Below are 14,653 nucleotides of genomic sequence, written 5' to 3'. Positions count from 1 at the left end.
ACCCCATTTAGCTTTAGGATGTCAGTGCACTCCAATGCACTCAGAAACTGCCATGGGAAAAGATCACGTCAGATAAAAAAGTCCTCCAGATCCAGTATTCCAAACATAATCAATATAGGCACTTGGTGAAACATGTCCTGTATTTAGAAGTCCATAAATTTTGAAATCACAGCAAATAAAGGTTCTGAGCCACCTGTCTAAAATGCTCCATTAATATCTGAATTATGATATCTCTTCCAGGAGAAAGAGCAGAGAAAGCTGAAACTGAACATGAGAACTGAATGTAAGGACCTGGAAATGTGGTTCAGACAAGGGATATTTAAATGACTTAATCAGATATTTTTTATTTGAATGACAGTGGTAAAATTCCAGACTAACCATTTACAATTAGCCTTATTCTTAGAATCCCTCTTCACACTTACAAAAGAGTTGACTACACTTTTAACACAGCTGATAATTCAGCTCCAGTCCAGCTCTGAAACTATCTTGTCCCTGACAGTCCATTTGGTAGTTCAAGTACTCAGTTCTTGGGTTAGTTCAATATTTGATTAATAAAAAGCTTAACTTCAGTGATGTTTTCTTTGTTTTAGATTAGTTTATTTTTAAAGCTCTAATAAAATATATAAAAATGAAATTGATACTGAACCCATCTCTCTGGAGCAACACTGCTCTGAAACCTTGGAGGGCCTAGAGCAGATGTCAGCCAGGTTAAAAGGCAATTTTCTCCCCAATAAATCTGTGCTCTTGCCCTGGGAAGCTGTTAACAGTGAGAATGGGGAGTTCTGCTTGACCGGGGTCTGGCAGCAGAGGACCACACAAGGTGTAACTTGGTTTAACTGGGCTGTGAATTGTCACTTCATTGTGCTCCTATTTAAATAGCCTCAGGGGTGGAGATTGCCACCCTTCCACTATACATTTTGCTGTCTTCCCCCTGCAGCACATCCCTACTCTGCCTCAGTCCTCCCCAGACTCCTGATGGAGAGATCTCCACACCTGGACATCACCATCCTCTCCATGCAGCCTCCACTCTTTCTTCCTGGCATGTCCTGTGGATGGGAGCAATATAATTGAGAATTTTGTGGGTTTTAGGCATGTATTTAGTCTTCAGTGTGAACCTTCACTGCACAGCAGTCACCTACACTTGGGTGCAATATAGAGGCCACTGGAAGGAGCATTTTGGGGACATGACCTTGGTGATCAGAAAGACCAGTGTGAAATAATAAATAAAAGTTGATCCCTGGCAATTCAAAATTTGAGTGAAGAGTTGCTAAAATCCTCCAGGGTATTTATCATGACCTTGCAACATGCTAGGATTTCCTGGACTCAGGAGCATGGTCCTTCCCCACACAGTCCATCATCAGACTCTGTTCTAGCTGCATGTTTTGCTTCTACTGAAGGAAAAAATGAAGAAGACAAATCTGTCACCTCAATATTTGACATTTGGCCTAATTTTCCAGAATTCCTTGGCACAAACTGTTTTAGAAAAGATAAAATGGGGGGTTTGGAGAGTTTCTTTTAAAATGTATGCCTTGCTTTGTCATCAGAAATGGCAACATGCCAGAAGGCAGAGACCAGAGGCAGAGGGCACAGAAGGGAGCCTGGATTTATGATCCCCCTGTTTGGAGAGTGGGTGTCAGTGCAGTCTGCAAACTGCAGCCCTAGCAGCCTGTTCTCATATTTAAGGTAATACTTCCTGCAATGAAGACCCACATTCCAATGCTCCTGAAGATGCCATGAGCATTTATTTTCAATTTTGGACAGACCTTTTTATTTCCTAGTCTATGCCCACATGTGACATACTCCCTTTTCTCAAATAGTTACAAGAATATTAACTTTGTCAGCTAAAATTAAAATAAATAAATAAATAAATAAATAAATAAAAGTTAAAACCACTCAGGTTTTCCACCTGTGGCAAGTCATTTAAAATGAGGATGCTCACTCATCACATTGGCAGCTGGTAGATGGATTCATCTGGAAGGCAAAGGGAAATTACATTTCCCTCAAACAGCTCAAGTCCTTCCCCCCAAGGACTCTCTCTGATAACACCAAGAAGAGCAAATGAACACTTAGCACAATACCAAAGGCCTTAACAGTCTGTGGTAGGAGGAGAGAGGACTTTCATTGCCTCTTCTCCTGTGGAATTGCACTCTGTGATATCCATGTGCAGGAGGTCTCTGTGATCTCTTCCTTCCCGGCAGGCACCTGAACACCTCCCCACCAGCACAAACTCAGCACTTTGCAGTGATGCCAGAGCAGAATTTATTTCTGCCAGCCTCCAGGAAAGCCATAAAGAATCCAGAAATGTTAAAAATGGAAGAGAAGAGTGCCCAGTATTTTATTAAAACCGTCCTTATCTACAATAAGCAAAGAGACTGCAGGATGTGGATCCTTTTCTGGCCAGGAGGTCACCCTGCTCCTGCAGCAGGACAGGCAGCCAGCAGAGAGGGCAGGATGAATTGCCCCTACTCCCCAGAGCAGAGCTGATATTTATGGCAATTCTAAAAATTATGGCACAAGGAAATCAACAAGCTGGAAAGTCATGCTGGCTGCAGCTCCATAGGAAACAGCGGGGCGGAAAAGCAAAGTTTGCCAAATGGAAAAGGAAAAATCTGGTAGGAATAGGTTTGGTTTTTTTCTTTCTTACTTTACAAAAAATTCGAGTTTCTTAGGATGTTTCACAAACAATGAAGCACATAAGAAAACTGTGCATGGCAGGGGAAGGCAGCTGCAGTTCAAGTGGAGTTGAAATTATTGAATGATGGGCACTGTCTCATAATCTGGGGTTCCCATATCCTGCCCAACTTATCTCCAGAGCAGCACTGACATCCCCTTTACCAGGCCAAACTTTCAAGCTGGCCTTGCTCATTCCAATAAATGTTGCTAACAGGAGCAATTAGGATCACATTTCTCTCTGTATCTTCCCAACCAGTTTTTGTTTTTCCTGTCTCCATCCCAGATGCAACAAAACACCTCTGCAGCCCCTTAACTTTAAGTTTAATGTTTGGATCCTGCTTGCTTTGCATGAATTCAAGCTCATCCTCGTTGCTGGGCTGGATCCAACACCATCACTAATAATGGTACGTGGCCCCAGACTTCAGAGCACCAAATACTTGGACCTAGGCTCAGTCATGAAGATTTTTGGTTTTCCTTCCTCTCTGCATTGATCAAGGCATATGGAACAGGATTTGGCTTCTAGAGGAAGGTTGGAACTAGATAATCTTTAAGATCCTTTCCAACCCAAACTGTTCTGTGATTCTATGAAGAGTGCATCATTCAAAGAAGAAACACAAGTAATACATCCCCAGAAAATATTAAATGACCACAAACCTCCCAAACAGCTTCCACCAAGTTTCTAAACCTTGCCTTTTGCCCTGTGAAACACCAATATTTGTGCATCCTTACTCCCCTTCCCAGCCTCCTGTATATTCCCAGCTAAATAAAGAAGTAAACAAATTATTTCCAGAGGGAAAAAAAATATTAAATTAGCTAAAACAAATGTAAGACTTCCATTAAAAAAATATTGTCACCTTTGACTGGTTTTAATAAACGTGCTGAGATTTTTTCGTAACCTTCACTCAGAAACTCATCTCTTGAAGGGCAGAGTTTTGTTTCCTCATTTGTTGTACAAGATGTTGCTATAATGAAATCTGACTTGAGTTTTAATGATCTGATAGAGACCACTAGGGGAGAGTCTCTCTCATTTTTTACAAATAATCATAATTAAATAGGATTCAAATATAGTCTTTGGGGGACATTTTCTTGAAAGCTCCCATAAAAATAGAGTTTTCAATCACCATAGATCTGTGTCTTTTTAGTAATTTTTAATGATAAAAGGCTTCAAACATATTTTTTTAAAAAGCCACTTTTGAATTAGAAGATTGAATGATACACATTACATATATATTTAAATTTTAATGAAAAATATTAGAAAGAACACCCAATTGTGAAATTTTAACATAAATTTGAAGTCAAATTCACTTAGAACTCTGTGTGCTCAGACCCAGGATTTTGAAACTACCTGTTATGAATAAGAACTAGGAAGTTCCAGTTTATAAGCAGTATTATCTGACTGAAAGCTTGGGGTCAGAGGATCTGCTGGGTCTCCTTTGGAGCCACTCCTGGAAATTTCAATTAATTCTATTTCCCAGCCTCTGTGAAGAACCTTACTTTGGCTGGAGGATCCCCCAGAAGTAGCAAATATCACATGGCATCTTCCACCCTAAGGCATCCTGAAACCAGGCACCCAAGGCTTTCCACCCCTCAGAGCAATCCCATCCTTTCCCTTTTGGGAGGTGTCATTGGTTTAACAACCTCCTGCATAATGCAAACCTTCAGAAGAGGAATTCCAGGAGACAGAGTCCAACTGAAACCTTACAGAAATACCCCCTTTCCCTTGCAAATACAGACCAGAGGTAAAATTCTGGGGCATTAGTCTTGTTTCCTGCTCCAGGGAAAGTTGTTTTGCAGAGAAAAAACCATCCCTGTTCATAACCCTGTATAACCCAGCTAAAATCAAATGTCAAATCCCCATAAGCATCTGTCCCTCAGCCAGAGGTTGTTTTTCTTCATGGATGAATCAAACATTCTGAGTAAATCACATGAATCACCAGCGGAAACATCATCCTCACAGCTTCATCTCACAGTTATGAATAAGGAGCTTGTTTTGCAGGGCCCCAGAGAAGAAATAAAGCCCTTGGAGATCAGGGAGGGGCCCAGAACTTTCACAGGCATTTTGTTTTAATAGATTATAAACAATAAGGTGTCTCCCTCCTCCCATCAAAAAAGTTATGGCAAATTGCTTTACAAACCATCTCTCAATTTAGCAGTGCTTTTATTAATAAGAAAATGCCTGCACTGATGACATAGCTCAATAACCCAGTTATAAATCGCATAAATCTGTTGCAACAGCTACAAATGAGCAACGTGATTTATGAGTGGGGCCACTGACTTCTACACCTGACATAAAACTTTGTAGGCAATCAGCCACATGTTTCATTTCAGTTTTATATTTGACACATAAATCAGGCAAGTGAAAGGGACTCTCTCTCCACCCCCACTCCTTCCCTTGGAACAGACGGAGCCAATATTTTACAAGCAACATGTAAGTCACTGTAGCAAGGACACAATATGAGGTATGGAAAATATTATGCTGTGATTTCATTAGTTTCATGTGAACCAATATGGGGCACAGTGACCTGCCTTGGAGAGCAGGCAGGAGAGCAGGCAGTTAAGGGGGAAAACCATACAGGTCACCATGGAAAAGCAAGTTTTCTTGCACTACATGCCCCGTTCATTTCCAGGCCTTTCAAAACTGTGGAAGGTCAACAGCTTCCCCTCCTGAGCTGAGCAGGGTTTGGCCCTGCTTTTGAGATCGAGGTGTCCAACACAACCCCAAAAGGTGATGTGGTCATCAACAGAATGGAGCAGAAGAGAAAACCTGGCAGTCACTAACTGGATTTTTGAGGTTGTGTTTCACAGGTGTTAATGAAATAACTCTCTGCACGTTTCACAGGGTCCCTTCTCTCTTCAGATTCTGCAGCAGATGTGCAAAGTAGCTCAGATCTTCAAATTCAACCCCCAGCTCAATGCTGAATAACCATTTTTTAAAAGAAGAAATGCACTGGGTGCACACTTTAGGGGATCTTGGTATAACTGGCAAGTTCCTTCTGAATTTATGTGTGACCCAGCTCCAAAGTGTCTTAAAACTTCTTCTTTCATCTGACTCAAGATGAGTCAGACCTTTGTGCAAAGTGCTGAGTGAAATTAGGAAGTTAGATGTTTGCCTCAGAAACCCAAGGAAATGCTGCTCCAGTTGTTCAGATGCAAATTCAAATGTCTGATTTTCAGTAAGTCTAAAATCAGACCCACAAATATGAGAAAGTGCTGAAGGTTGGATGCACAAAAGTGAGATGAAGTGTGAAATAATATATAACAATCTAAAGAAAATATTATTTTAAACAAGTGGTATAAATCCGTAGTACTTTCACCCAACTGCATGAGTTAGTTTATCTCAGCTGGATAAAGTCCTGTCAAAGTTTTTTATATGATCTCCTCCAGGGATGTGAATTTTTCCATAACAGAGGTGTTGGCCATTTCTGGAAAGCTCTTGCAATGAGTCAGTCATGTACTGCTTTTCCATTTTCTCACAAGAACTCTTTAAATACACTTGAGGCAATGGAAAGCCATCTGGAGGCAGAGGCTGAAGGACAGGTTGTGACTGCCTGGTTCAGTGGTGCAGAGCTCTGAGGATGGGGTGGGAAATGGACTATCCAAAGTCACAGTAAGATTTTTCTCAGAATTAAATCCACTATTTCTTTGCTTTTCATCTTCAGTGATTTTATGTGATATATTCTATAAATACTGGCCTCTTGGAAACTTAAGTGTAGCTTTAATCAGCCACCTGGGTTACACCACCATCAAATGTCTAGTCCTGATGAGGCTTTTGCACATCCTCAGGTGGTAACTACATCTTGAACAACCCAAATTTCTGCAGTCCCACTCAGATTGTTAATGTCTTGTCTACTCTAAAAAATAATATAAGCTCCAGTTTAACCAGACACCATCTGATTTCTCTAGTGTGTACCCCAAGTGGAAAATAGATGATTTGTTTATAAAGATGAGTTTCTTGGGCCATTGATGAGATCTTATTATTTATTTAAAAATAAGTTGTAAAAATACAGGAGAAAGCAAGCTTACACCAGCTGAGAATTCCCCCTGCACATCTTTTAGCTGCACATGACCTTAACTCTTCTTCCTCCCTGACAGATAACAGAGCTGATTTCCCTGTACACAGAAGGAGCACAGGATACTGGAAAGTTTACACCTCTGAATGTTTGTCCTGATTAAATCTGTTGAGTACTGAATGAATGATAATTAAAATGTTCTCTGCATGCAAATTGACATTTAGCTGGGGGTGACAGGACTGAAGCAAACAGAGCAATGAAAAAAATCAAGGTCAGAACAAGACTGAGCTGCCAGGTGGTGTTTGGGTGTTAGACCAGGTCTGGATCTGACAGCAGAGGAATCCAGTACTCACCAGTATTTCAAGCCATGGCAAGGAATGCACAGGGATAAATGTGTCCTCAGAGGTCCATGGCCCAGTTTTGCTTATTTGGCAGCCAGCCTTTTCAGACATAAATTGCTCTCACCTCCCTACTCTGTCAGTCTTTTCTTAGACTTAAGTTGTCCTTGCATTAGCTCCTTGGAGTAGTGGGATTGTGCCGAGGTTCTTCAGTGGCCCAAATGAGTGTTAACATTTCCAAAGGTCTCCCACTGGAGATCTCATTCTTTTTTTTCTCTCCCCCACACATTCACTTCAAAATATGAAGTGTATTCAGGAGTAGCCAGCAATGATTTACAAAGGGGAAATCATGCTTGACCAACCTGATTTCCCCCACAATGAGGTGACCAGCTTGATGCATGAGGGGATAGACGTGGATGTTGTTTATTTTAACTAGTGTATCTTTTGTCATTATCTCCCATAATATCACCAAAGATAGGATGACAAGTTATGGGTTCAATATGTGGACAGTAAAATGGGTTAAAAACTGGTTGCAGCACTAAACCCAGGGGGCTGGGACCAGTGACACAAAGTCAAATAGGAGGAAAATCATTGTGGATGTGTCCCAGAACTCTGCCCAGTTCTGAGCTCTCCCAGTGCAAGAGTGACACAGATTTCTTGGAGCTTTATTTACTGTGACCCAGCACAGGGTCACAAAGATGATTACTGGATTGGAGCATCTCTCATATCAGGAGATATTGAGACAGCCTGGAGTTCAGCCTGGAGAGGAGAAGGCTCATGGGGATCTTATCAATGTCTATAAATACCCAATGGAAGAGAATGAAGACGGGGATTAGACTTCACTGACAGGACAAGAGCGACTGGGCACAAACTAAAACACATTAAATATTTACTGTGAGGAAGGTCAAACACTGGACCAGGTTGCCTGGTGATGATCTGTAGATAATTGAAACCAGACTGGACACAGTTCTGAACAACCCTCTCTGGATAACCCTGCTTGAGCAGTGTTGGACTAGGTCTCAAAGTTGGACTAAGTCCCAAGGTTGGACTAGATCTCAGAGTTGGACTAGGTCTCAAGGTTGGACTAGATCTCCGAGTTGGACTTAATCTCAAGGTTGGATTAGATCTCAAGAGCTGCCTCCAATCTCAACCATTCCATGATCCTGTGACTCTGCAACAGCATCTGGCACAACAGCAGCACTCATATTCTTTGAAGGCAAACAATATCCAAAGTACAACACTGCTCATTAGTAATTGTTCATTAGCACAGTTCTCATTGCCATAATAAAGTATGTATGTTTTCAGACTCTGCTTTCAGTTGCAATTTGACACACTATAATACAATAATTTTAACTGGAAGTGCAGCAGTGATCAGATCCAAGAAGCATTTTGGCTGCAGACTCCCAAATTTTCAGGAAGTTCCAGTGCAGATCTGCACCTTGCACCTGGTTCCTGTCTGTGTAATGGGCAGAACCAGCATTTCTTATCTGAACAGCCACCTGCTATTTCAAGAAAACCCAAACCCCACAGCTTTGGGGTTTCAAGCATTCTAATCAAGTATTCTTGATTAGATTCATGCTCAAGGTTTTCTAGCCAAGGTTTTCAAGCTGGTTGCTGTAAAATATTCTACCTGCTCCACTGAATCCCAAACCACTACAATCCTGCATCTCTAAATATATTTTAAAAATGTAGGTTTTTAAAGTTTGAAAAGGGGACATTGAATTAAAGCAGAACAAGACAAGAATAAAAATGTTTTAAAACAGATTTGATTTTTGGGGTTTTTTGGCAAGTTTTTTAAATAGCTTTTGGTGATGTATATTGCTAAAATGGAGCCAGAAATAAACTGTTTATGAGACTTTTTTTCCAGTAAGTGAAAATCCAATTGTTTTGATTTGATGGTTTTGGGGTTTAGCTTTATTTTTTTAATAAACATTTTTAAAATTACGGAAATTCTTCTTTAAATGAAATAAGCAATCACAGTCTGCTGAGGACTGCTCTCCCAAGGTGGTGGTCCTTCTCCATCTAAAGAACCAGGCACAAGAGAAATCCTGAGTCCTAGATCTTCAGTGAGAATTTTTACATTATAGGAAGGTCTAACCTCAAAAGCTGAGAATGCATTTGCTTGGCACCTTTTTCAGAAGCATGCACGCCATTACAAGGCCATGTGCATTATTACAGTATAATAATGTGTATTATTACAGTAATTAATAATGTACGTTATGACAGTAATACAATTGCTCTGACAGAGTGTAAATTCAGACTGCAATTTTTTTCATTTTGCTTTCTGCTGGGCACTTCTGGTGACACTTGTTTTTCTGCAGTTGCCTATATCCCCATGCCACTGGAACTCTCTTAAACCACAGCTAGTGTGGGTCAGCTCTGAATCAGTTTTTTGAAAAGCTACCCCTAAGAAAGAAAGCCTCATTTCAAGAGCATTACTGACAGACATTGCCTGCCTGGACTGACAGTGGACACTGTCTGCCTGCATTTCAGGGAGGCCTCTGACACTGTCTCACTTAAGATCCTCGTAGAGAAGCTGTTGTTTTAAGCACTGGATAAGCAGGCAGTGATTTAGCTTGAGACCTGGTTGAGTGGCTGGGACCAGAGGTTGGTGGTCAGTGGCGTGGAGCGTGGTTGGAGGGCAACAGCTCATGATTGTACCCCAGGGGTCACAGACGGAGTCCAGACCTGTTTAACACCCTCATTAACAGCTGGGATGATGGGACAGAGTGTGCCCTCAGCAAGTTTGACAGCGACACCAAACTGGAAGGAGTGGCTGGTGTGCCAGAGGTTTGTGCCTCCATCCAGAGGGACCTCAGTGGGCTGCAGAAATGGGACAACAGGAACCTCATGGAGTTCAGTAATGAGAAGTGCCAAACCCTGCACCTGGTAAGGAAAAACTGCAGGCAGCAGGACATGCTGGAGACCACCCAATGGGAAAACAGCTTGATGGAAGAGAACCTGGGAGTGCTGCTGAACCCCAAATTGAGCATGAACCAGCAACATACTCTCATGGTCAAGGTCAGTGGTATCCTGGGCTGCATTAGACAAAGTACTGCCAGCAGGTCCAGAGGGATGATCCTACTTATTCAATGCTGGCAAGGCAGAATCTGGAGTTCTGTGTCCCATCCTTAGTGCAGACAGTCAGACCCACTGTAGTACATGGGATGCTGCCTGGCCATGTGCTCCTTGTCTCTGACTGCTCCCCATCAGCACAATTTCATGCATTTTGAATTTCATCCATCTCATTCAAAAGATACCTTCCTACCCAAACCACTCAAGGATTTTGTGTGCTGAGCCTACAACCATTTCTTCTTCATGATCATGTGGATCCATGCAAATAATTTTGGCACCTAAACTTTATTAAAGACAACTCTGTTCTCTTTACTATGCTATGCAAAACACTGCTAGCCCATGTTGGGAGGGTTAGAGTAACCTGCATGACCACACACCTCTTGCTGCCTATTTTACTCCTTTTGCTTTGTGCCAGATTGGCTCAGGAGGGTTTTCCTTAAAGAGAGACTTTCAGCAGTGCTGGTGATGGGGATGCCATAAGGAGGTGCAGTGTCCCATCCTCACTTGCATGCCAAAATATTGTGGGCTCCACCTCAAGTACAGGCTCCTTGTCCTCTTGTAACCCCTGGCACCAGCACAAATCCTGCAGCACGCTGCTGTGTCTGCCTTAGAGGCTGATTTGCTTTTGTGTTGAAATTTCATGAAGCCTTAATAACTCTCACTCAGAACTTCCCAGCCAAAACTTCACAGCCATTGACCCTGAAAAAAAATGAAAATATAAACAAAAGTCTGAGAAGTGACTGCAGATGAGCTGAACTAACTTACTGATTAGGACTGTAATGGCTTGATGGGTAAAGCATGTACCCTCTGAGTCTCTTGCTTTGGCTTAGCTGTGGTGATGTAGAAGAGAGAAAGACCAGTTGAACATAGGAAATAGGCAGACAAGATCCACCTGTCATTGGCTATTGGTTACTTTTGTTACTGCAAGGACTCTCAGGAAATAAATCCTGATATCTGACAGGATTTGTTATAAGAACAGTTAGCACCATCCCTCTATTACCAGTTTTACCACATTGGAAATGGTGGTGTTGGGCAAATACTGTGCCAGAGAAATTACATACATTGGTAAAATTATCTCCTCCACCAGAGCTGGACAAGCCCTGAAAACACTGAGCTAAGGTACATCATGTAATAGGGAGTCAGGCATAAAACCAAACAGAAAACATCAAAAGTTTGGTTCACAGCTCAACAGCTCCATACAACCTCCTCTACCAAATGAGTAAGGAAAACAAAATATTTAAAGAAAAGCGTAGGACCATTGTTTTCCCTTCCTGGCACTCAAAACTTGATTCAAACTTCGATTGAGTTTTGGGCTTTCAAGTAAACAGCTGGTATCCTCTATAGAATTAATTGTCCCCAGTCCAGTTCAACAGCCAGAGATGGTGCAACTCTCCTTTCATCTGCTGGAGGTGTTGATGGTTGCTTGATGCTATTCCTTTTGTTTCTTTCAACCAGGATATTCTCCTCTGGGAATTAATCCCATCAGTCTTGAAGGCAGTCTTGCAAAAATAGGAATTATGTAAATTAAGCAATAAGTTGCCCAGAGAAGCTAGGTATTACACACCCCTGGAAGTGTTCAAGGCTAGATGGTGCTCTGAACAACCTGGTCTAGTGAAAGGTGTCCCTGTCCATAGGGAGGAGTTTATACAAAATGGTTTTTCAAGTCCCTTCCAACCCAAATATTTCTATGATGCTAAGATAGAACATATTTGAAGAGGGACAAAGATATATAGAGAAGAAAGCAGCAATGTCCAGGAAAAAGGGGAGAAGACATTTTAATGATTCAGGGACATTCAGGTTCAGCCCCTGCAGTCTAAATGTACTAATCCATTCTGATTTTCTGAAATGATTGAACATGTACTTTAACAATATGGATTCTTGCTTTCAGAGCCCAGCAGCATAAATCACAAATCTGCATCATCTGCAATATATATGTCACATTTTATTACCTTGGTTCACGGCCAACACTTAATTTAATGCTCACCCTTTCATGTAATATATTGCAAGATATGCATCACTTCACAGTTCTGCACCACGGTGCTCAAATTGCCTTTGGTATTGATCTATATGATGATTAAACCTCAGCATTCTTTAAGAACCTGGGCTCTCAGAGCACTAGATGGTGCTAGAGAATGCTCTTAGCCAGCTCCGGGGCTGCAACCCCATAAATTCCCTCCATGTACCATTTATTTTTGTACAATGTAACAGCATAATCTGCATCCAGCATCTACATTCTCAGCAGTGTTTCAGACAGGCTGCTGGCACTGCCCATCACTCTTCTTCGCTGGGTGATGAGAAGTTGCTGGTTGTTGCCAGGGGCAAGCTGTCACACTCATGAGCCAAGCACCCAGGTCATGACACTGCCTTCAAAAACAGGGGATATATAAATTTTTTTAAGCGTATTTTTATTTGCACTCTGGTTCCTAAGCCCTAGGACTGTTATGATGCTATTTATGTGCTTCCTAGGAAAGCATGGGGGTGCTGGGTGCTGAAAGATCAGAGCCAGGCATGGTTCTGAGCAACAAAGTTCAAACCACAGCTCAGACCTGACAGGGGTGGGGGGTATGGAAGTTTGGTTTTGAACCATCCAAAGAAACCACCCTCGGAAACCAGATGGAAACCACCCTTGTAAACCACCCTTTCTCACCAGATGAGAAAGACAATTAGGAAACAGAGCAGGGAGCTGTACAGTTCTGTGTCTAACAACTAGAGTAATCTTTTTGGCTGGAGCACATGCAGGGAGAGGAGGGTTTCAGGGAGACCAGGGCAGCCTGCACCCCACAGGAGGTTTTCTTGAGTGTCATTGAGGGCAGAGGGAATCTTTAGCTGGTTCAGTAGGGTTAGGCTGGGAATGTGTCCGGTGATGTGCAGAAAGGGAAAGCAAATGAGCTGCTCTTCACTTCAGAGATGACCCTGGCATCAACCTCAATGGGTCATTTTGTCACCAGCAGCTGCAACACGTGAGGACAGGTTCTTGGAGAGAACCAAGTGTTGGTCCTTCTTCTCCTGCCAGGTGCCCAAGGACATGGGGTGTCCCAGGGAACCGAGGCACACAGATACTGGCAGCATAACAAGGATGATACAGGCACTTTCCCTGTGTGCCATCTCAGCTGTGAGGCTGCACACTGGGCTCTACAAGACCCAGGTGCTTACAGGGCAGCCATGGAGCCTGGTGTTATTTACACCAACCTTGTGGGTTCAGCCCCTGTATGGGCCGCTCGCTTCAGAGCTGGACGTGATGATCCTTGTGTGTCGCTTCCAGCTGTGAGCATTCTGTGATGCTGTGATCCAAGTCAGCAGTGTTGTCCTGGCATTGGTGCTGTGGGAGATGCTGCCCAGCTGTGCCTGTCCATGGGGTGGGCACACTGTGGGGCGGCACAAGGTGACACCGAGCCACAGACAGCAACTGCTGCCAACAGCAGGAGCAGGCACTGGGACACAGGGACACGGGACAGCCTTGGGGTTAGGCCTAGGGGCACAGCTGGCAGCCAGCACTCCTCCTCCTCCTGCCTGCAGGATAGCTGCAATGGCAGGACAGCAGCTTTCCCAGGCACCAACACTGCACGGGCTTGGTCTCCTCCTGCCCATGGAGCACGGGCTGGAGCCTGCACCAGCTGCAGCTTCCCCATCCCACCAGGCTGCAGGATCAGCCCAGGGACCCATCCAAAGCACAGCTCCCAGGGCAGGTTGGATCAGGCATGATGGGGCCAAGCACTTGGTGGGCACATCTCCTGTGGCTGGTTCCAAATGTGGTGTAGCTGCCACACGTTCATGCAGCACCAGCGTGCAGCCACCGGCCATGCCATGCCTCATCCCACCAGGAGCACCAGTGAGGAACAGTGCAGACTGAAAACCATGGCTTGTAAAACATGGAAATCCAGGTGGGTGCTATGGGCCCTGCACTTGTGTGCCTCTGATACCACGGACTGAAATGAGCTTCTTTTGGCTCATTTAACCTTGGTTTTGTTGAGGACACATGTTCCCATTCTGCTCCTGCTTGATGATGCCATTGAAACCAGATGGAAATGCTTTGAAGAACTTAGATATGATGTCATGGAATTACAACATCATCACTAAATCAACCAACCAGACAACAACTAAAGAATGACACATCCAGGGAACTGAACTTGTGTTTTCAGCACCATTAAGATGCTTGAGGGACACAGCCAGATCACATCAGGCTTGTAGCCTGTTTTGAGACATCAGTGGGATCATTATCATTTTTCTTCTTGTTGAAATCAAATGAATTGTTTGTATGAATTTAAAGGTATCCCTCGAGCACTCACAGGAGGTGACATTGCAAACCAAAGGGGAAACCCCACTGCTGGGCTGATTTTCCCAGTTCTGTGCTTAAAGCCTCTGCGCTTCTGACTTGCCATGGTGTCTCATCCCTGTCTCATGTTCTATCACCCACAGCCTTCTAACATCACACAGGAAGGGAAATTTACTTTTAATTGATTGTTAACCTACCCGTGTCTCTCTGTGTGCCTTTTATTTACATTAGCAGCCTGAAAGAGCAAAATATTCCCCTTCACATTTCACTCTGCTGGAGAAACG

This window comes from Cyanistes caeruleus, chromosome 5, assembly GCF_971803275.1.
Source record: "Cyanistes caeruleus chromosome 5, bCyaCae1.hap1.1, whole genome shotgun sequence".
NCBI classification, from domain to species: Eukaryota; Metazoa; Chordata; class Aves; order Passeriformes; family Paridae; genus Cyanistes; species Cyanistes caeruleus.
This window is presented reverse-complemented; position numbering follows the sequence as displayed.